Source organism: Ursus arctos, unplaced genomic scaffold (genome assembly GCF_023065955.2).
Source record: "Ursus arctos isolate Adak ecotype North America unplaced genomic scaffold, UrsArc2.0 scaffold_10, whole genome shotgun sequence".
In the NCBI taxonomy this organism is placed as follows: Eukaryota; Metazoa; Chordata; class Mammalia; order Carnivora; family Ursidae; genus Ursus; species Ursus arctos.
In genome coordinates, this window is record NW_026622764.1 from 41,837,713 (window position 1) to 41,859,255 (window position 21,543).

Consider the following 21,543-nt stretch of genomic DNA (forward strand, 5'->3'; position numbering starts at 1 on the left):
GAACTAAATAAATGGGGAGAGTCGAGGTTCATAGAGAGGGAGACTCAATATTGTCAAGATGTCAGTTCTTCCCAACTTGATCTATAGATTCACTGCAATTCTGATCAAAATCCCAGCAGAATCCTTTGTGGATATCAACAAGCTGATTCTAAAGTTTATATGGAGAGGCAAAAAACAAAAACAAAAAACAACAGTAAGAGCGAACATAATAATGAAGGAGATGAACAAAGTTGGAGGAATGCTGCTACCCAACTTCAAGACTTACTATAGAGCTCTAGTAATCAAGACAGTGTGGTATTGGTGAAGGAATGGAAAAACAGATCAATGGAGCAGGATGGAAGACTAAAGAAGAGACCCATATAAACTGATCTTTGATGAAGAAGTAAAAACAACACATTGGAGCAAGGATAGTCTCTTCAACAAATGGTGCTGGAACAATGAGACATCCATATGCAAAAAAATACTAGTCTAGACAGAGAGTGACATCCTTCACAAAAATGAGCTCAAAATGTATCACAGATTTAAATATAAAATACAAAACTCAAAACTCCTAAAAGATAACATAGGAGAAAAATCTAGATAATCTTGGGTATGGTAATGACTTTGGATAGAACACCAGAGTCATGATTCATGAAAGAAACAATTAGTAAGCTGAAATTCACTAATATTAAAAATTTCTGCTCTCTTAAAGACAATGTCAAAGAATGAGAAGACAAGGCACAGTCTGGGAATAAACATGTGCAAAAGGCAAATCTGATAAAGGACTGTTATCCAAAATATACAAAGAACGCTTAAAGCTCAACACTAAGGAAAAAATGATTAAAAAATTGGCCAAAAGGGGCACCTGGGTGGCTCAGTCATTAAGCATCTACCTTCAGCTCAGGTCGTGATCCCAGTGTCCTGGGATCGAGCCCCACATCGGGCTCCCTGCTCAGCGGGAAGCCTGCTTCTCCCTCTCCCACTCCCCCTGCTTGTGTTCCCTCTCTCACTGTGTCTCTGTCAAATAAATAAAATCTTAAAAAAAAAAAAAAATTGGCCAAAGACCTTAACAGAAACTTCATAAGGAAAATATACAAATGGCAAATAAGCATACAAAAATACGGGCATACTTCAGAGATATTGCAGGATGAGTTCCAGACCATTGCAATAAAGTGAATATCACAATAAAGTAAATCAAATGATTTTTTTGGTTTCTCAGTGCATATACAAGTTATGTTTAACAGCATCCTGTAGACTATTCAGTGTGAAAGAGCATTATGGCTAAAAAGTGTACATACCTTAAAAATACTCTATTGGTAAAAAATTGCTAACCATTACCTGAACTTTCAGTAAGTTGTAATCTTTTTGCTGCTGGGGTCTTGCCTTGACATTGATAGATGCTGACTGACCTACGTAGTGGCTGCTGGAGGTTGGGGTGGCTGTGGCAATTTCTTAAAATAAGACAAAAATGAAGTCTGCTGTATCATTTGATACTTCCTTTCACAAATGATTTCTCTGTAGCATGTGATGCTGTTTGACAGCATTTTGCCCAAACTAGAACTTTTTGCAAAATTGGAGTCAGTCCTCTTAAACCCTGCCACTGCTTTATCAACTAAGTTTATGTATTATTCTAAATCCTTTGCTGTCGTTTCCACAATCTTCATCACATCTTCACTAGGAGTAGTTTCCATATCAAGACACCACCTTCTTCCCTCTTCCATATGAAGAAACTTCACATCCATTCAAGTTTTATCATGAGATTGCAGCCATTCATCCCATCTCCAGGTTCCACTTCTAGTTCTAGTTCTCTTGCTATTTCCACCACATCTGCAATTACTTTTTCACTAATATCTTGTATCTCCCAATGTCATCCATGAGGGTTGGAATCAACTTCTTTCAAACTCCTATTCACGTTGATATTTTGACCTCTTCTCATAAATGAAGAATGTTCTTAATGGCATCTAGAATAGTGAATCCTTTCCGGAAAGTTTTCCATTTACTTTGCCCAAATCCATCAGAGGAATCACTACGCCACAACAGCTTTACAAATGTATTTCTTAAAATTTCTTAAATAATAAGATTTTAAAAAATGAAATTAGTCCTTGATCCATGGGCTGCAGAATGGATGTTGTGTTAGCAGGCATGAAAACAACATTCATCTGGTACATCTCCATCAAAGCTCTTGAGTGACCAGGTGGATTGCCAATGAGCATTAATATTTTCAAATGCATATTTTTTTTCTGACCAGTTCTCAACAATGGACTTAAATTACTCAGTAATTTAAACAGTAAATTAAACAGATGTGCTATCATCCAGGTTTTGTTCTTCCATTTATAGAGTACAGGTAGAGTAGATTTTGCAAAATTCTTAAGGGCCCTAGGATTTTTGGCATGGTAAGTAAGCACTGGCTTCAACTTCAAGTTACCAGCTGCATTAGCCCCTAATAAGAGAGTCAGTCTATCCTTTGAAGCTTTGAAACCATGCATTCAATTCCCCTCTCTAGCTATGAAAGTCCTAGATGTCATCCTCTTCTAATTGCAGGCTGTTTCATCTACACTGAAAATAGATGTTTAGTGTAGCCACCTTTATTAGCTAGATTTTCTGGATAACTTGTTTTAGCTTCTACATCAACACCTGCTGCTCTACCTTCTACTTGTATGTTATGGAGCTGGCTTCTTTCCTTAAGCCTCAAGAATCAACATTTGCTAGCTTCAAACTCTTCTTTTGTAGCTTTTTACTTCTCTCAGCCTTTGTAGAAATAAATAGAATCTTGCTCCAGATGAAGTTTTGGCATTAGGGAATGTTATGTCTGGTCTGATCTTCTATCCAGACCACTAAAAGTTTCTCCATATCAGCAGTAAGGCTGTTTTACTTTCTTATTATTTGTGTGTTCACTGGTTGGCCAACTGGCACAAGGGGCCTAGCTTTCAGCCTATCTTGGCTTTTGGCATGCCTTCCTCAGTAAACTTAATGAGTTTTAGCTTTTGACTTAAGTGAGAGATGTGTGAGTCTTCATTTCACTTAAACAGTTAGAAGTATTTCAGGGTTACTAATTGGCCTAATTTCAAATATTTCAGGAAACAAGGAGGCCTGAGGAGAGGGAATGTGAGGAACCATGTGTCAGTGGAGCCATCAGAACACATATGGCTTTTATCTATTAAGTTTGCCATCTTATATGAGCATGGTTCAATGGCTCCCCACAAACAATTACACTAGTGACACCGAAGAACACTGATCACATATCACTATAACAGATATAATAATAATGAAAAAGGATTGAAATATTGTGAGAATTACCAAAATGTGACACAGACACACAAAGAAAGCAAATGCTATTGGAAGAATGGCATAAATAGGCTTGCTTAATGCAGGGTTGCCACAAACCTTCAATTTGTAAAAAAATGCAATACCTGCAAGGGACAATAAAGCAAACACAATAAGACAAGGTGTGCCTCTTTGCTCCACATCATATGTTATCAGAGAAATGCAAATTAAAATGAGATAGCACTGTACAACTATTAGAAGGGCCCAAATCTGGGACACTGACGGCACTGGGTGCCACTGTGATGTGGAGCAACTGGAACGCTCACTCACTGCTGCTGGGAATGCAAAGTGGTACAGACACTGTGCAAGACAGTTGGACAGTTTCTTATATAACAAAAAATATTCTTACCATATAACCCAGCAATCACATTCCTTGATATTTACCTAAAGGTGTTAATACCTTATGTCTACATAGAAACCTGTGAATGGAAGTTAATAGGTGGTTTATTCATAATTGCCAACACTTGGAAGCAAACACAAACATCCTTCAGTAGGTAGATGCATTAATAAAATGAATAAAAAGACATAAAAGAAACTTAAATGCATGTTACTAAATGAAAGAAGCCATCTGAAAAGGTTATTTACTGTATTATTCTAACCACATGATATTCTGGAAAAGGCAAAACTATAGAGATGCTAAAAAAGATCAGTGCTTACCAAGAGTGTGGGAGTGTGGGGTAGAAATGAAAAGATAGAGTCTAGAGAACTTTTAGGGAGGTGAAACTACTCTGTATGATACTATAATGATGGATACGTGACATTACACCTTTATGCAAACCCATAAAATGTATACCACCAAGAATGACTGCAATGTAAATTATGAACTTTGAGTGATTATGATGTGTCAAGGTAGGTTCGTCAATTCTAACAAGCACACCACTCTGGTGAAAGATGTTGATAATACACAAGCTATGCATGTCTGGGGGCAAGTGGTATGTGGGAACTCTGTCCTTTTCAATTTTAGCTATAAGCCTAAAATTGCTCTAAAAATATAGTTTTTAAATATGAATACATAATGAATTTTTAAATGTACTATTTCTCTTGAAAATATGATTAGATAATATCTACATCCATTTCTTTAGCATCTATGAATGCATTAGGATACAATGACACAGCATGAATTTATTCCTTCCACTTGTCCAATTTCCAGATATTTCTATAAATGCATTAATCATAATAGTACTTTTATATAGAAACATTATTCACTGCTATATTATTTCTGTAAGAAGATCACTTTTAATAGTATGCTATGAAATGAATGAGTCAGGCAAAAGTTATGCTATATAAGGTTATTTTTTGTTTTTCTTGTAACAATTTATTTATATTATGCAGATTATAAGCAATGAGGTGAAACTGTTGGTAACACCTAAGTTGCTAAATTGGGTCAAAAGGAGTGAAAAGTTGTCACAGTATTTTTGGATCAAATTAAACATTGCCTGTTCTCTTGTTTTCTTTCAAGCAACCTAGAAGACCTAAAAAGACCTTCATGTGTGTTTTTCCCAAAATCCAGTTCTTGTTATTTCTTCCACAAGATAATTAGGGATGGACACCACTTTTCAGGCAGTCACGTTCCCAAGTCAATGGTTTTTTTAAAGGGATAAATAAATGCAAATTAATACGGGAACTATAAATAGTAATTAAAGAGGTATACTGACTTCCAAGAAGTTGTTAAATTCCTTTTTAACTTAACAACTTTAATACACTCTCCATAAATTCTTCCATTTCTTACTACCAAGCCAGTATATTATATTCTAAGGGTATGCCTATCCTCAGAAAAAAAACAAACAAATTATGTGTCAGGAGAAATAAATAGTGAAAATTGCTATGGGATGGGGTTTCTAAATGCATAGTCAATTCAAATAAAAATTCTTCCAAAATGTAGCACAGCAGCTACTGTTATTTCTCTCATTGACTGCCAAACTGATCATTTGGAACAGATCAAGATGGCCAAAATAGGCACTTGTGATAGGTTTTGAATTACAGTCCCTGGATATTTTCCATGCTCCAGAATTACTAGCAGTACAAACCAACATCAGGAAACAGCAATCCAATGTTTTTTTAAAAAAAAAGAATAATTAATCTTCAAAGTCAAAATTGCATTTTGTTTTATTTTCTAAGAGATGAATCACTGCTTCTGATTTTAAGCTTGAGGCTGCCTGGATTACTCAGAGACCGTGGCACTTCCTCCTCAGTTTCTAGAAGTTATTTGTCACTGCATTCACTCCAACAGTTGGGCTAAATCTCATCATGGGCCTTGTTAAAACAACAGAGAGTATAACATTCTGACCCGGAAATTTCTGGGGCAATGCTACTCTACTTCTTAACTGAAAAATATGCTGTTTTTTTATTTCATTTAAGGAAGAACTAAACAATCAGAAATCAGTGATTACAGGCAATTCATATTGATGAGCTCTCAGAAGGGGTCTTCGCATCAGCCTGTGAAGTTACAATCCTTTCATATGCCTGGATGGCAAAAAATATCACGGATTTCTGGGAGAAACTAGGAGTGGTCATTTCCTAAATGACTGGTGTTCTCCTGGATACATTTCACCCTACTTTGGTATAGAGCTTCATGTTTTATCTTCTCCATGTCATAAGAAAGTATAAGCCAACATTTAGCCTGCCCATAATTTGCGGTCAGACATATTAATTTACCCTTTTTAAGATTATCTTACATAGAAGATGAACATTTCTCTGCATTTAACTTTATTGAAGTTTTCTTAATGGAAGAAAGGAAAAAAAGGAAGAAGAAAAGAGAGATCAGATATTACTGAAGTTCTATAGGAAAGAAATGGTAAAAACTGAATTAAGATCATGTCAATAACAATGGGAAAAGAGCCAGATCTTTATAAAATTTACAAAGAAATAGTTGACATAATTAAGGCAATAACTTTAACGTAATATAAGACAGGTAACTCTCAAAATCACTTGAGATTTAGAAACCAAGAGTGAGACGACTTTAATAAAGAAGTATGAAAGGAAGCAATTTTCAGTAAAAAATGAAGAATCTCATTTTACACAAGTTGTCACATCTTAAAAATGGAGCACGGAAAATAAGAGTTTACTTTATTCTAAACTGTTCTGTCCTTGTCTTTTTCCTTTAGTGCTGATACCTAGAAATTGTTTCTAATCAGCTAGTTTTATAGACTTAACAAGAAAATAATCAAAAAGGACTATGAAAAGATTGAATAGTAAGTCGTATTTGTTTGTATATGTTTCATGAGTCTTGCCATTCTAGAAGCTCCTCATTTGTTAAGCTGCTGAATATGATATTCTTAGGAAAAAGTAGATTTTTCTCTTCTAGTAAATGAAGTTAGTAACACTCTTTATACCATTATTTTATCACTGAAATAGATTTTTATTTAGTAAATGGCAATTGGTTTTTGTTGCTGTTCTATGTTTCAATTAAAAATTGCATTTTAGGATGCCTGGGTGGCTCAGTCGGTTAAGCATCTGCCTTAGGCTCAGGTTATGATCTCAGGATCATGGAATCAAGCCAAATGTTGGACTCTCTGCTCAGCAGGGAGTCTGCTTCTCCCTCTCCCTCTCTCCCCAACCCCCGCCGGCTTGTGTGTGCACTCTCTCTCAAATAAATAAAATCTCTAAAAAAATAAAAATTTCATTTTAAATATTATTGCATGGCACTGCTCTTTATTTCATAAATTTAATACAGATATAGAATCTATGATATTATTTCTCATGATCAAATATGGCAATAAAATTAATGATGAAGGATTTTTTCAGCTTTATTGAGGTATAATTGATAAACTGCATGTTTTAAGTGTACAATGTAGGAAATTTTAAGTACATAGTACAGTATTATTAACTATAGTCATCTTGCTGTACATTAGATATCCAGAACTTATTCTTCTTATAACTGAAGGTTTGTTTGTACACTTTGATCAGCATCTCCTCCTCCATTCTACCCCATAATTCTGGTAAATAACATTCTACTGTTCCTATGAATTCAACTTTTTTAAAATTTTATATATGAATGATAATACAGTTTTGTTTTTCTCTGTCCAGCAAATTTCACATAGCATAATGTCCTTTAGTTTTACCAAATTGTTACAAATGGCAGGATTTCCTGAATCCTTGTAGTTGAATAATATTCCATATAAATATAGCTCACATATTTTTTTACCCATATCTGTCAACAGACACTGCAATGAACATGGGGGTTCAGATATCTCTTTTAAGACAGTGATTTCCATTCCTTTGGATATATACCTAGAAGTGGGATTTCTGGATCATATGGTAGCTCTATTTTTAATTATTTGAGAAATCTCCATTCCATTATCCACATGGCCACCCTAATTTACATTCCCACCAAAGGTGTGCAAGGGTTCCCTTATCCCCACATCCTTCCCAGCCTGAGTTCTCTCTTGTCTTTTTGATAGCAGACATTGTACTACATTGTGGTTTTAATTTCCATCTCCCTGGTAACTAGAAATGTTGACCACCTTTTCATTTACTTGTTGCCATTTGAATAATACAGCCTTGTAATATAGTTTGAAATCAGCAAGTGTGAAACATCCAGCATTGCTTCTTACTCAAGATTGCTTTAACTATTCCTGCGGTATGGGGCAGCTCTCTGCATATGTTCACTAGCTATCTGCAAAGGCTTGCCCTCACTGCCCTGGGATCATGCACAAAGGGTTGGAGATGTGCGTGGGTGAAATGTGCAGAGTACTGGGGGTGCCCAAGGACCAGGTGAGGGGATCTGCCAGTGAGGTAACCCCAATGACTAGCGGTATTCTTTTTTTTTTTCTTTTTCCTTAAGATTTATTTATTTTAGAGAGCCGGGGAGTGGGGTGGGAGTAGGGCCAAGGAAGAGGGAGAGAGAATCCCAAGCAGATTCTATGATGAGTGCGGAGCCCAACATGGATCTCATGACCCTGAAATCACGACATGAGCCAAAATCAAGAGTCATATGCTTAACCAACTATATCAACCCAGGCACCTCGTGGGTGTTCTTACTAATGCAATCTGTGAACATTTTAGAATTTGCATGTGCTAGATGCCCTCCAAAAGCACTGACTACTGTTCTTCCAGCCCTTCCCCATCCCCTCATCTTACAGAACCTTAATATTCTAGATGGGGTGAGAACAGAAGTAGGTCTTGTGGGTAGCTTCCTGCACAGCTGAGGAAATAGGGAGCTCACATATGTACCCTCATTTTTGCCCATGGGAGAAATGGTAGGGTGAGGTGTCCCCTGGCACTGAGCCGTGCCACCTGGGAGGACTGATGAAGGTAACGTGAAACTCTTCCTCCTACCTTCTTAAATGTGTCCAGCCTCAGATTTTTTTTCTCCAGCCATGTGTTGGAACTTCCCGACTTCCAAAAAGACACTCGTGTCAATGGTGATTGTCAAAATTGGTGTTCTTTGGGGGGAAGATAGTAGAAAACTCCTATTCTGACATTTTGCTGTTGTCACTCTCCAGTGATGAAATTATGACATCCTATGAAAAAAAAAACAACAACATTTATTTAGAATTAAATCAATGGGGAAAGAAGGACTTTACAAGTTCATGTAATAAGGCTTAGAAAAGTCCAATAAAATTCAACAGAGTGCAGTGAACTATACAATTTACCTATTTATATTCAGCGACTCCAGTGTTTTCTAAGATTTGTCTGTACATTTCTCCTCATACATTTGTAAGTAACAGATTACCATTACTGTCTAAATATTTCTACTATGTCCATCTTTTCATGGATATTTGTATTATCTTCCCAAAGTATACAATGATTTTTTGTGTAGTTCTTTTCTCTCACTCTCATGGCCTTTCTCCTTTACCCCACACCCTCTAGGTCTCATAGTCATAATCCCTGTTTATATAGATTTGGAGCATAAATCAGTTTGCATTGGAGGAGGATTAATGAATAGTGACTTCAAAGAGAAAAGAGACAATAAAAGTTTCAAATGTAAGTTCTAAAAATAGACTTCTAAAGATGGACCAAAAAAGAGAGTAGAATAGGTCTACTATTAATACTATGAGTATAGCATGGACCACAAATACAGAATGCAAGTAAAAATTTAAAGCAAAAACTACTACATTTCATCTTCCTCACCCTTATTTCTAGTATCACTATGACACTGAAGTTCTTATTTAATATTAGCTGTGTTTGAAAACTGCTACTCTGACAGAGATAGCAGTGATACATAAGATAGTTATTCAAGGCTACCCAACCACATCTGTGGCTTTAGAAGCCACAAGCAAATGAAAAACCAACATGCTGCTGGCATATTGGGAAACCATGGAACTTTGACAAAACCAACAAGTAAGAAAAAGAAAATTGGAATGTGAAGATTTTGTGCTGGCTGGGCTGCCTGAGCTCACAAAAGTTTGGCGACCCATGATGGGACCTGTTAAGAGTTTGCTTGCTCCAGCGCCTGCAGATGAGATCCTGAAAGACTGGAAGATGTTGCCAAAAAACAGTTACTGTTTTAGTCTGATGCTCCTACAAAAGTGTTTCCTCTTAGGGGGTGCACTGAAAGGACTCTGACAAGAGCAGGTTTCTGATAACTTTCAGATGACGTCGCTGACATGGGGAAGAATTTACAGAACTGTAACAGAGACACTTATGGATTCATAAAACTGCTAACAATAGATGAAGATCAACAAGAACTAATTAGATAGGGCTGAATGAATTCACGAGGATGTCTTTTTGTTTAAAACATTGCTAGTTTTTTAATGCTTTGTATTTCCAGATGTAAAGAAACTTTTTTCTCTTTTCTACAACTTGCAGTGATTTGGTAAGTTATATCTTTGTAACCAGAATTTAAACAATTACATTTTCTCCCTACCTGATCTCTACAGAATTTGCAAACTCACACTGAATATTCTTATTTCCATAGTGATACAGTTATTTGCATTAAGTTAAATAAAGATATGTTCCCTTTGTAAGAGAACACAATTGGAAGCACTGGTTATAGTACCAAGGTTTTGACTGGAATATCATATTTGTGAGTGATGTGCAAGAATCAAATATGACCAGACAGTTTTATGGAACTGAGGTTGACTCTATGGAAACAATAAAACCCCTCGGAAATACCTCCTGGTACTTTGCTTACAGTGTTCCCATCAGCCTTGCCCAGTGAGTAAGAAAGTCACTTCCTGGCGTGTACAGGATACTGAGAGTATCTTGGTGACTTCGAAAAGAGAGGAATTTATGCAAATCTATGGGCATTACAGGAGAATTCTGATGGGGAGCCCTTGTCTTGGATTCCTAGACTCAAGAGGTTTTTAAATGTCCAAATGAGATTCCTTATGAAAAGTCTCAGCAAAGCAGACTTAAAAAGAACATACATGTTTGATTCCTGTTCTTTGCTGCACTTATATAAATAATCATGCCAGGTTTAATGAAACTTACTTATTTTGTTAACAAATTATTCTTATTGTGATTATCTTTGGTAGAAAAGAGGGTGATCGCAGAGAGGAAAAAAATATGTTTCAGTAGAATATATAGTACACCTTTGTAGATATAAAGAAAAAAGTTAGTTATTCAAATCCTCACCACAAATCTGCTTCTTTTATGATGTTTCCCATTTCAGCAAATAGCAACTTGATCCTTTAAGTTACTCTGGCCAAAACTTAAGTTATTCTTGAGAAATGAGAGCGTCTCTTTCATTTAAACATTCCAATTTGTCAGAAATTATTCTTTGCTATAAGTTCTAAATGTTTCTCTTCAATTTCACTACAACCAATCACTATTTCAAAATACAAAAATGGCCAACTGCCATCAATAAAATCAATTATACAAAAATATGTACAATAAGAGGTAGACTTTGAAAGATGGATGGATGGAAGGATGGGTAGATGTATGTATGGATGGACAGATATATCACCATCTATATTGAATTAACTATCCATCCATCCATCTATCCATCTCTCCCCAGGTGATTCCAATTGACAAGAAAGGTTAAAAACCACTACATTAGATCTTTTGTACTTGACCTCTGATCTTATGTCCAAGCAATTATTCTTCCATCAACTTTTTGCTCTCACCACATTGGCCCTTCATAGATATCACGTTTTTTTGATGCTATTATCAAGGGGATTTTCTATATTTTCAGATGGTTTGTTAATATATAGAAATGCAACTTATTTTTGTATTTTGTAACTTTACTGAATTCATTTCTTAGCTCTAACATTTTTTTTTATTATGTCTTTATGGTTTACCATATAAAAAATCATGGGGTGCCTAGGTGGCTCAGTCAGTTAAGCATCTGACTCTTGGTTTTGGTTTGGGTCATGATCTCAGGGTCCTGAAATCAAGCCCCTGAGATCAGCACTTAGTGCAGAGTCTGCTTGAGATTCTCTCCCTCTCCCTCTGCCCCTCTCCCCTGCTCACACACTTTCTCTCTCCTCTCATAAATAAATAAATATTAAATAAAATCTTTTAAAAAATCATGTCATATGCAATCAAAGATAATTTTACTTCTTCCTTTCATATTTGGATGCCTTTTATTTATTTTTCTTGTCTAATGCTCTGGCTAGGATTTTCAGTATTATTATGAATAGGAGTGGCAATAGTGGGCACTCTTGTCTTGTTCCTGACTTTATAGGAAAGACTTACAACTTTTCACCATTAAGTATGATATTATTTAGCTGTGGGTTTGTCTTAAGTGTCCTTCATTATGTTGAGTTATATTCCTTCTATACCAAATACGTTGAGAGCTTTCGTCATGAAAGAATGGTGATTTTTTTCAAATGCTTTTTCGTCATCTATTGGGATGAACGTATGATTTTTATCCTTCTTTTTTATTAATGTGATGTACCATGTTTATTGCTTTGCATATGTTGAACTATCCTTGCATCCCAGGGACAAATCCTACTCGATTACAGTGTATGATCCTTTGAATGTGCTGTTGAATTCAGTTCACTAGAACAGTGTTGAGAATTTTTATATCTATATTCATCAAGAATATTGGCCTATAGTTTTCTTTTCTGATAATGTCTTTGTCTGGTTTTGGTTTATCCTTGGCAACTCAAATATAAAAATAGAGTTTTAAAGCTCATTATTCAAACACAATCTGCACGTTTCCTGGAAAGTAAAGAAGTACTGTTCCTTGATTTTAGTAATAAAAAAGCATGATTTTCAGAAAGGCACATTGTGGAACACAAAGAATCATATGTTATTATGTTATCATTGATAAGAGCAACACATCCAAACATAAATATTGCTGAAGGCATGTTTCAAAATCTATTCAGTAGAACTACATTAGAAAATGAATCACACCCTTTCTGTTGCTTTCTCACTCTCTGAGTAACAAGTGTTTCCTGGACATCTTTAAGTTCTAACTGGAAATGATAGAAGATGGCACTCTAGGAACAATGGGTTCTGTTATGATTGAATATAAAGTTTAAAGAATCTATCTCACATTCCATCTAATATCATTTATCTTATTTCCATCTTACTTTCATCTGTAAGATGGAGATTAAATTTGACTCTCTTATCTATGAAAAAGTCTATACATGTAATCCTGACAGAATATGGACTCCCTTTTAGTACAGAACATTCTATCACTTTCTATTTACCTACTTCCTCAAAATTATTAATATAGACTTAAAAAAGGGAAAATTGGAAATTAGATTTGGTTTGGGGGTATTTGATAAAAATGGGTAAATAGCAAAAAATTAATTTATGTTGTTTTCAGATAAATCAAAGGGAAAATGTAGTTTCTAAAAATGCCCATTAAGTTTTTCTTTTCTGATTTAACACACACTACATATTCGTGAAAATAGGAAAAAATATACAAGTTTCTGTTTTCAAAAACAGAAAACACAAGGTTTTTGAAATTCAAAAATGTATTAGTTATTTGTTCCACATTTATAAAAAATATATTCTAAATTTAGAATAAAAATTTTATAGTTTTAAACATACCACATTCCTCCTACTGAAAGTTCCATTAGTTCTTACGTATATATTTTGTCTTTGATTCAACTGCAGTGAATATACCACCTTTTAAGAGGCAAGTTATCTATATCATATGTTACCATGTATGAGTATAAACTCATCAAAGGAAAGTGTCATAAAATATAGATTCTATGGTTACAAATTGGATTATCATTCAGTGTTTTCACTACAGATTTCAGTGTCTTGGGAGGCATTTTGGCACCACTCAGAATTCTGATAAAAGATCAGATCAAACCTCAACAAGTAAATATAAGGGCAAATTGGTATATATTAAGTTGTGCTCTATCTCAAAGATGACATAGATTAGTGTTTATCCAAAATTTTAATCTGATTTTCCATAAAATAATAGGAAAATTAATCAATTTCCCAGAAAAGTTAAGTCAGAACCCAGAGAAGCTTACTAAAAACTAGAACATTATTGGTTGCTTTGTATTACATCTTTTAAAATGTGTGAATTTTACATTACAAATAGTGCATCTTTTAAAAGTAAAATTAATGCTCTAAGAAGATATTCTAACATTTACCTTTGTATTTGGTGCTCCCTGACACATTATCACGTAATTAAATGACACAACAACAAAACCTAGTTTGATAAGCAAGTGGATTTGCAAAAGGTTATTACATCATACCAATGTTTTACAGCAACCCTATCAAAACTACAACCTCGCTGGCAGTGTGGTAACATGAAGACAGTTGGGGATTCCTAACAAAAAGAAATACTCACGTTTCTCTTAAAATGGGTAAGGAATTTTACTAGGTACAATACCTGTATTTACCTGTTTAATCTTCAGAAAAACTCTATAACTTAGCTATGATTATTATCATTATTTTGCAGTTGGAGAAACAGAAACAATATCCTCAAATCACACAGCGAGTAAGTGCCAGAATCTGAATTCAAACCCTGGGAATTGCCCTCAAAAATCTGTGTTCTCCAATACTATGCCAGGCTGCTCCTTTGGGGGCTCTCGTATTATAACACTGATATTTTATCTTAGTCTGTTCAGAATGTTATAACAAAGTACCCTAAATTGGGTAACTTATCAACAGCAGAAATTTATTTCTCACAGCTCTGGAGGCTGAAAGTCTGTTATCAGGGTGTCAGCTTGGTTTGGTTCTGGTGAAGGCCATCTTCAGAGCTGCGGATGGCCAATTTCTCACTGCGTCCTCACATTAGTGAAAGAGGTAAGGGAGCTCTCTTAGGCCTCTTTTACAAGGACACTAATCCCCCTCAGGAGGGCTCTGCCCATGTGACCTAAGCACTTTCCAAAGGCCTCACCTCTCTAATACCATCATTTTGGGGGTTAGGATTTCACATATGAATATGGGGAGTACACAGACATTCAGATCATGGCACATTTTTAAGGAAGTTACTTAAATTTTTTTGTCATTTATCAGCTTCCTGATCTGTAAAGTAGGGCAATAATGACTATGTTTCAGTCCTATTGAGAGGATTCTTATGTGTGTGTATATCAAGACCAAGTTAGTAGATGAGTAAAGTACGTATGTGCCTTATACGTTGTGATTATTATATTTTCATCTTTGATTTACTGCTAGCATAATTTTTTTAAAATAAAGAAACGCTGAACTGCTAATTCTCATATTTAAGTTAGTACACGTTCTTACTATGCTTCTTTCTCTCAAGTTTCAAGATACCTTTATGGTTCAATTGCTTAAACCTCAAATATTCTTACTTGTCAGACTAATAAAAACATAAAATATGACATTTCTAAAAAGGCTGGAGTATGGAAATTCATACCATTATGCACAATCATTTGGTTCTCTGTCCAAAGGTTTTTAAGGATACCTTTAAAATACAAGTTCAAAAAGGTTGCCACAGCTAAAGGGTTTTGAAAAGTAGTAGCTATTCAGAAAAGTTCTCTGTTTTAAGAATTGTTTTTCAGCAAATATATCAAGAGAAGCAAATATTAAGTATAATTTTACAGATAGTACACATTTCAAAGGACAATGACATCTGTGTATAGGTCTACGAAATGAGTTGATACAGCATTTTTCTCTTCAGTCAATCCTGATTAAATAATGACTGAATATTATCATTGTCATCTTCTTTTACTATGAAAGCTGATACTATAAAATTCTATCATTTCTGGTGAAAATTGTACCTTATTATCTGCTTCACTAAATGCTATGCTTGGTAAAATGTGAAACATTTTAAATTGCCTTATTGTATATTTGCCTAAAAAACTAGAAACACACACTTTGCATGGTTATTTTGAATTGAAATAAAGAAGTTTCAAGACTGTCTCTTCATTGCTTTTCAACACAGAATTTCTTGTTCCCCTTCTCAATAGTACTAAATTTGCAAGTGTAAGGTTCAGACAGAATTAATTTCCCTCCTCCCAGCTCCAGAGTAGCCATATTGGCCATAATGATTTAATGTGTTAGACAAATAACTTAAGTTTCTGCAAACAGAAGGCATGCCATTTTATTTACTATTATTTATTAGGAATATGATGAAATATACTAGCTCTTTCCAATTGCCTTAGAAGTATAAAATTATTGGGGCGCCTGGGTGGCACAGCGGTTAAGCATCTGCCTTCGGCTCAGGGCATGATCCCAGCGTTACGGGATCGAGCCCCACATCAGGCTCCTCTGCTATGAGCCTGCTTCTTCCTCTCCCACTCCCCTGCTTGTGTTCCCTCTCTCGCTGGCTGTCTCTCTCTCTCTGTCAAATAAATAAATAAAATCTTAAAAAAAAAAAAAAGAAGTATAAAATTATGAAGCTAAGAACTATTTCATTCTTAAAACTTCCAAAGAGACCCTCCTGGAGTCAAGAATGAGGTCAATATTGCATCACAGGAAGAAAGAAAGAGAACGAAAGAAACAGAGAGAGAAAAGGCACAGATTTGAGAACAACATTCTGGTGAGTCCTTTTGCATTCTGCATCAAGCCTCAAACTGATACCTAAGCCATCTCTGGGTCCTAAATTAATGAGTTAATACAGTCTCATTTAAAACAGTGAGTTGGGGGGCGCCTGGGTGGCACAGCGGTTGGGCGTCTGCCTTCGGCTCAGGGCGTGATCCTGGCGTTATGGGATCGAGCCCCACGTCAGGCTCCTCCGCTATGAGCCTGCTTCTTCCTCTCCCACTCCCCCTGCTTGTGTTCCCTCTCTCGCTGGCTCTCTCTCTAATAAATAAATAAAAAATCTTTAAAAATAAAGAAAAATAAAAAAAATAAAAAAATAAAACAGTGAGTTGGCTTCACGTCATGTACAACTAATAGTGTACCATAAAATATCAGATACTCTTACGATATTATTTCTCCCTGTATAAAGAACCGACTTATTAGAAAGGACCTTAGACAGAGTCCTTTGTTCAGATGCTAAATATCAGAGGATTTAAGGAAATGGCTTATAAACTGAGTTACTTGACAAAAAAAATTTTTTTTCCCAAAACTAGGTTTGATGTCTTGTTTATTATAGAAATCAATAGATGAAAACAGTGAGATGCCTCATTTATAGTTTCGATTATTGTGAAAGATTCTGACAAGGCAAAATAGGAAAACATACATCTAATGGTCCCATTATATGCTTTTGTAGATATATTGTTAAAAATAATGTCTAGGCTTATAAGCATTTGTAGTGACATATATTAGTAGCACTATATATCAGTTATGAATCAAAGAGAACACTTTGCAATTTCTCCAGGGAATGCTGCAATGACTTTAAATATATCATTGCTCAAAAAGATGCTTTATTCAGACTTCCAACCCCTCCAAATATAAAGATTTTTCAATAAGTTATCCTTCACTTGCGGGTCTACCTGTACTAATCATACCTTCATATGCTCTCTTGAGAAGGTAAATCCCCAGAAATTAGCAAAAGTATGAATTTTTTCCCACAGCGAAAGGCGTGGCAAGACAATTAGGTAACAGGGACACCTGCCCACTGACCAAAACCTCGTCAAGTTAGCTTCATAATTTTCAGCCAAGCCATCAGGCCTTTAACTCTATTGCTTTCTTGTCTATAACACCAGAACAGACTGTAAGGCACTTGCAGGTTCTAAATTCTGTAAACACAGAGTATAACGAGAGTTATTGTCTTCAGCTCAGCTTTTTTTGTTTTGTTTTTGTTTTTTTTTTTTTTTTGGCTTTTTTAGTTTTTGAACTTACTGGTTTCCTAACCAGTGCAAAATCTGCCACGCTGGTTTTAAGGATTCACAGGTCTCAGGGAACCTACATTCCTCAATGGCTCCACAGAAACTACAGGGCTGTTCAGTTGTAGCATTAATCTGTGACATTCACTGGCAGAAAAACCCAGTCCTGGGAATAAAGAACATTTTGGGCACCTTCCCAACTCATTTGGACCAGGTTGCTTGGTCATAATCTTTGTGCATTTCCAAGGATCATTTTCTGTTTGAGTGAATGCCAGGTGCGGGGCATAGAAAGCAATTACTTATACCAACCGCCAAGAAGGTAAAAAACAAAAACCAAAGAAACTTTTTGACTGAGGCAAAATTGTACAGATTCTAACATGTTCAAGTTCCAAAGAAAATGGATCAATCCTTTATTTCAAAAGTTCTCATTACGTTAACTCTCCCATGTTTGCGGTTCAATATAAGAAAGGTAAAACTAAGTTTTTACTTTAAAAGATAAGAATGCTAAGTCATGGAATAGATACTTGATTAAACACAATGTACACCATCTTAATCCTCATGTGGATTCTGGAATCAAGTTTGTTAATATTTTCATCTTATCACTTAAGAATTACCGAGTATCCCATGGGGTTAGGGTCACACAGCTTGTTAGCAGAAAAACCTTAATCAAATATAATTCTACATATCCCCAAAGCTCATGTTCTCTCAGCAGCATACGGCTAGCCCAGAAAAAAAAAAAGGTGATGTTACAAATCCAATGACAGTAAGGTAAGTTCTTCCTGATATGTGCTTCACATTTTGCAATAAGGTAACACGTTGCATTGTAAATAGGACTGGGGTTTCAGTCAGAAGATTTGAGGATGCAGAACTGCAGATATTCAGAATGTTATTCCAAGGAAGGTCAATAAAATACCTCAAGTTCCATGCCATTTTACCAACTGAAATTATTGTTCATAGATTTTTTGTCACAAAAAAAATGTAGGTGTCACTTGAGTAGGAATATTAGAACAGCCTGTAAAGATGGAATACAGGAAAAATTAAATTGAGAACTGATGTGTTTGGTTTTAAGATTTTATTTATTTATTTGAGAGTGAGCAAGAGAGAAAAGAGCATAAGCGGGGGGGGGGGGGGGGGAGAGATAGGGAGGAGCAACTCCCCACTGAGCAGGTAGTCCTCAACATGGGACATGATTCCAGGACTCTGGGATCATGACCTGAGCTGCAGGCAGACATTTAACCGACTGAGCCATGCAGGTTCCCCAAGAACTGATGTTTCACAGACACCAGGTTCCTGTATGGGTGTAGGCATATGATCAAATATATATGTGGTTACACACACACACACACACACACACACACCCCAAATATCTAAATGCTTGTACTTACATATTTAGAAAAATTAAAATATTGTAAATAATAAAAGAACTAATCTATAAAATTCAAAATATATTGTCTATTGACACTACTGATGTTAATGGATTTTTTTTTTTTTTTTTTTTTGCACTGATTGTTAGGTCAAACCCTGTTCTTTGCATAAAAATATGAGCAGGAAATTTCAAATGCTAACCAAAGGAAGTGCAACATTCCTGACTGCAAGAACCATCACCTGTGCCCCTAGCTTCTCAAACAGCTTACAGAGTACCAAAGTCATTTCTTAAAATTAACTTAAAAAGTTCAATATTAATAGTTCTATTGGAGGGGAACTTATTCTATCAGTTCTAAAAATACAATCCCATATTATCTTTGTACTCTCACTTTTATCAGCCTTTTTTAAAAAGATTTTATTTATTTATTTGAGAGAGAGAGAGCACAAGCAGAAGTGGCAGAGGGAGAGGGAGAAGCAGACTCCCCCCTGAGTAGGGAGCCTGTTGCTGGGCTGGATCCCAGGACCCTTTGGCCCAAGCCAAAGGCAGACACTTAACTGAGTCACCCAGGTGCCCCTCACTTTTATCAGCCTTTATGCAGTCTGACATCTGAATCAATTTGACCTTTTGGTTTATAAACTTCTTTTGATCATCTTTATGACTGAAATATTTTTCGAAATTCATTGTGGCAATTTAGAAATTGAGCTCTGATTGCAAGAACAGGTGATGTATTTCCTTTTGATTTTATTGTGAGAAGAAAAATGACTATTTTTTGCATATGTTCAAGAAGATCCAGAAAATTATACCTAAACCATCATAATTAAAGAAAACACATCATTCAAGATATAAAATATACTTTAAAACAACTTTCTGTATAATAGTAGTGTAATTTTAAACATCAAAGGTATATAAAATGTAAGGAAGCAACTTCCTTTTCTACTTTTCCCTATCATTAATAAGTGGTGATTGATGGGCTGACATAATTGTTTAATAAATAGGTAACATCAACAAAATAACCAGGCAATAATTCCAATAGTTTTTTGGCTATATGTCAGATAGATTATTTGCATGCAAATAGTTTTCAAGGGAAAACATCTTGCAACTTTGCATCTCCCTTACTCCCCAAAACCTAACTGGAAATTTAGAAGGCAATGTTTGTGATGAAACATGTTGTATTGGAGATCAGGAGCCTTCAATTCTACTTGTGGCATTCTTTTTCACTACTTAAAGGCTTTTGGGGAAAAAATATATATAAAACTTTTCTTTGTTCCACTATAAAATACATAATCTACATGAAATCTGGTGATACCAAGTATATCTAAATAGACTGCATCATTTCCCATTATCTACTGTAAATTTTACTCAGTTAACCTTTGTTATTGGCATTATCCAATAGAGAAATAAAGAGATTAAATGATCGCCAAAAATGTTCAATGGTTTTCTAGCTCATCTGAAGTCTACTGTAAATTTTAAGGGTGAATAATTTAGCCTGTTTCAGAATTTCCCCATTAATAAAGTCTAGATGTTAAGATGGCATAAACATTCTATAGATTTCAAGGCAACTCAACGGAAACCTGGTCATGATATCTATCTGATGGCTGGGGAGGACTGGGAAATACGTGTATGTGGCCAATAGTTTACTTGGCATGAATTTATATATGTCCCATTTTGTAGTCCCAATTTTTGAGAGGCAATTAATATTACCACTCAGTGTTTAACAAATAAATTAATTGAAGCTCATATAAAATTAATCTTACATCTTCTCTTTTAGCAGGCCATTTACATCATACTTTGTTGAAAAAGTAGAAACTGTCAAATTACAGTACCTTCAATCTTTCTATCAATTTCCACATTTCTGCACCCTCTTTCTCTTTTCTCCTTTCTGGTAGAGGAAATGCCTCTCTTTCTATCAAAGACTCTTCTAGACCTGCTTCGAATGGTCTCCCCCTTCTCAGGGGCTTAGTTGGTTTTTACTTCTCTCCTCAATCATCAACACTTACATCTCCATCCTTTCCTTTCCATCAACCCATAGCCAGTGTCCAATTTCTCCTACATTTAAAAAGTCCATTTTTACTTTAAATCCTCTTCCAAAAAACACAACCTTCTTCTTCTCTTAATACCTAAAAAGTTAGAAAACATTGCCTTTATATTTAATTTTCCCTGATGCTATTTATCCAAGTTACTCTAATACAACTTCCCCTCTTATCACTTGATTCTACTCTTACCAATGTAACCAGAAATGTCTTGTAAAATCCTGGGCCTTTCTCATTTGCCCTCATTCTTGAACTTTTATTGCCATTCCAAATGCTAAAAATGTTATCTTAAAATGCTTTCTTCTCTTCTCTGACACAACTATGCCTTGATTTTTCTTTAAGCTATGTACTATATCCTTCCTTTGGTCCAAATTCTAAATATTGGAATTCCTAGACTCTTGTCATAAGCCTTCTGATTTTATCTATACTCTCTCACTTAATTATCAGATTTGTTTCCAAGGATTTAAAATCATGTAAAGTAAAAGACTTTCACATTTACATATTTAGTAATAGGCTTTCTTTCCACGTCTCAATGCAAGTCTAGGCACCTTGATTCTCCTCTCTCCCTATTATGTCTGTCTGTTGCCTCTACCTCTTCAACACTCACCTCTAACACATCAGTTCTCCTTGACCAGTCTGATCAGGTCACTCAGACTTTGCATACATTTCCCTTCCTGAAGTTGTAAACTATCAACTTATGTCATGGATGACTCTTTTTCACTTTTTCTTTCACTCACAGAAGTCCATTCATTTATTTCATTACAATATATAGTTGATTACCCTAATTTCATTATTTGTTGATTACTTGCAT

At 35.4% G+C, this 21,543-nt stretch overlaps 1 pseudogene; it reads right to left on the minus strand.

Annotated features, from left to right (window-relative positions):
- Positions 1-1,306: 1,306 nt before the first annotated feature.
- Positions 1,307-20,767, minus strand: LOC125281795 (tigger transposable element-derived protein 1-like; annotated as a pseudogene).
- Between the last annotated feature and the right edge of the window lie 776 nt (positions 20,768-21,543).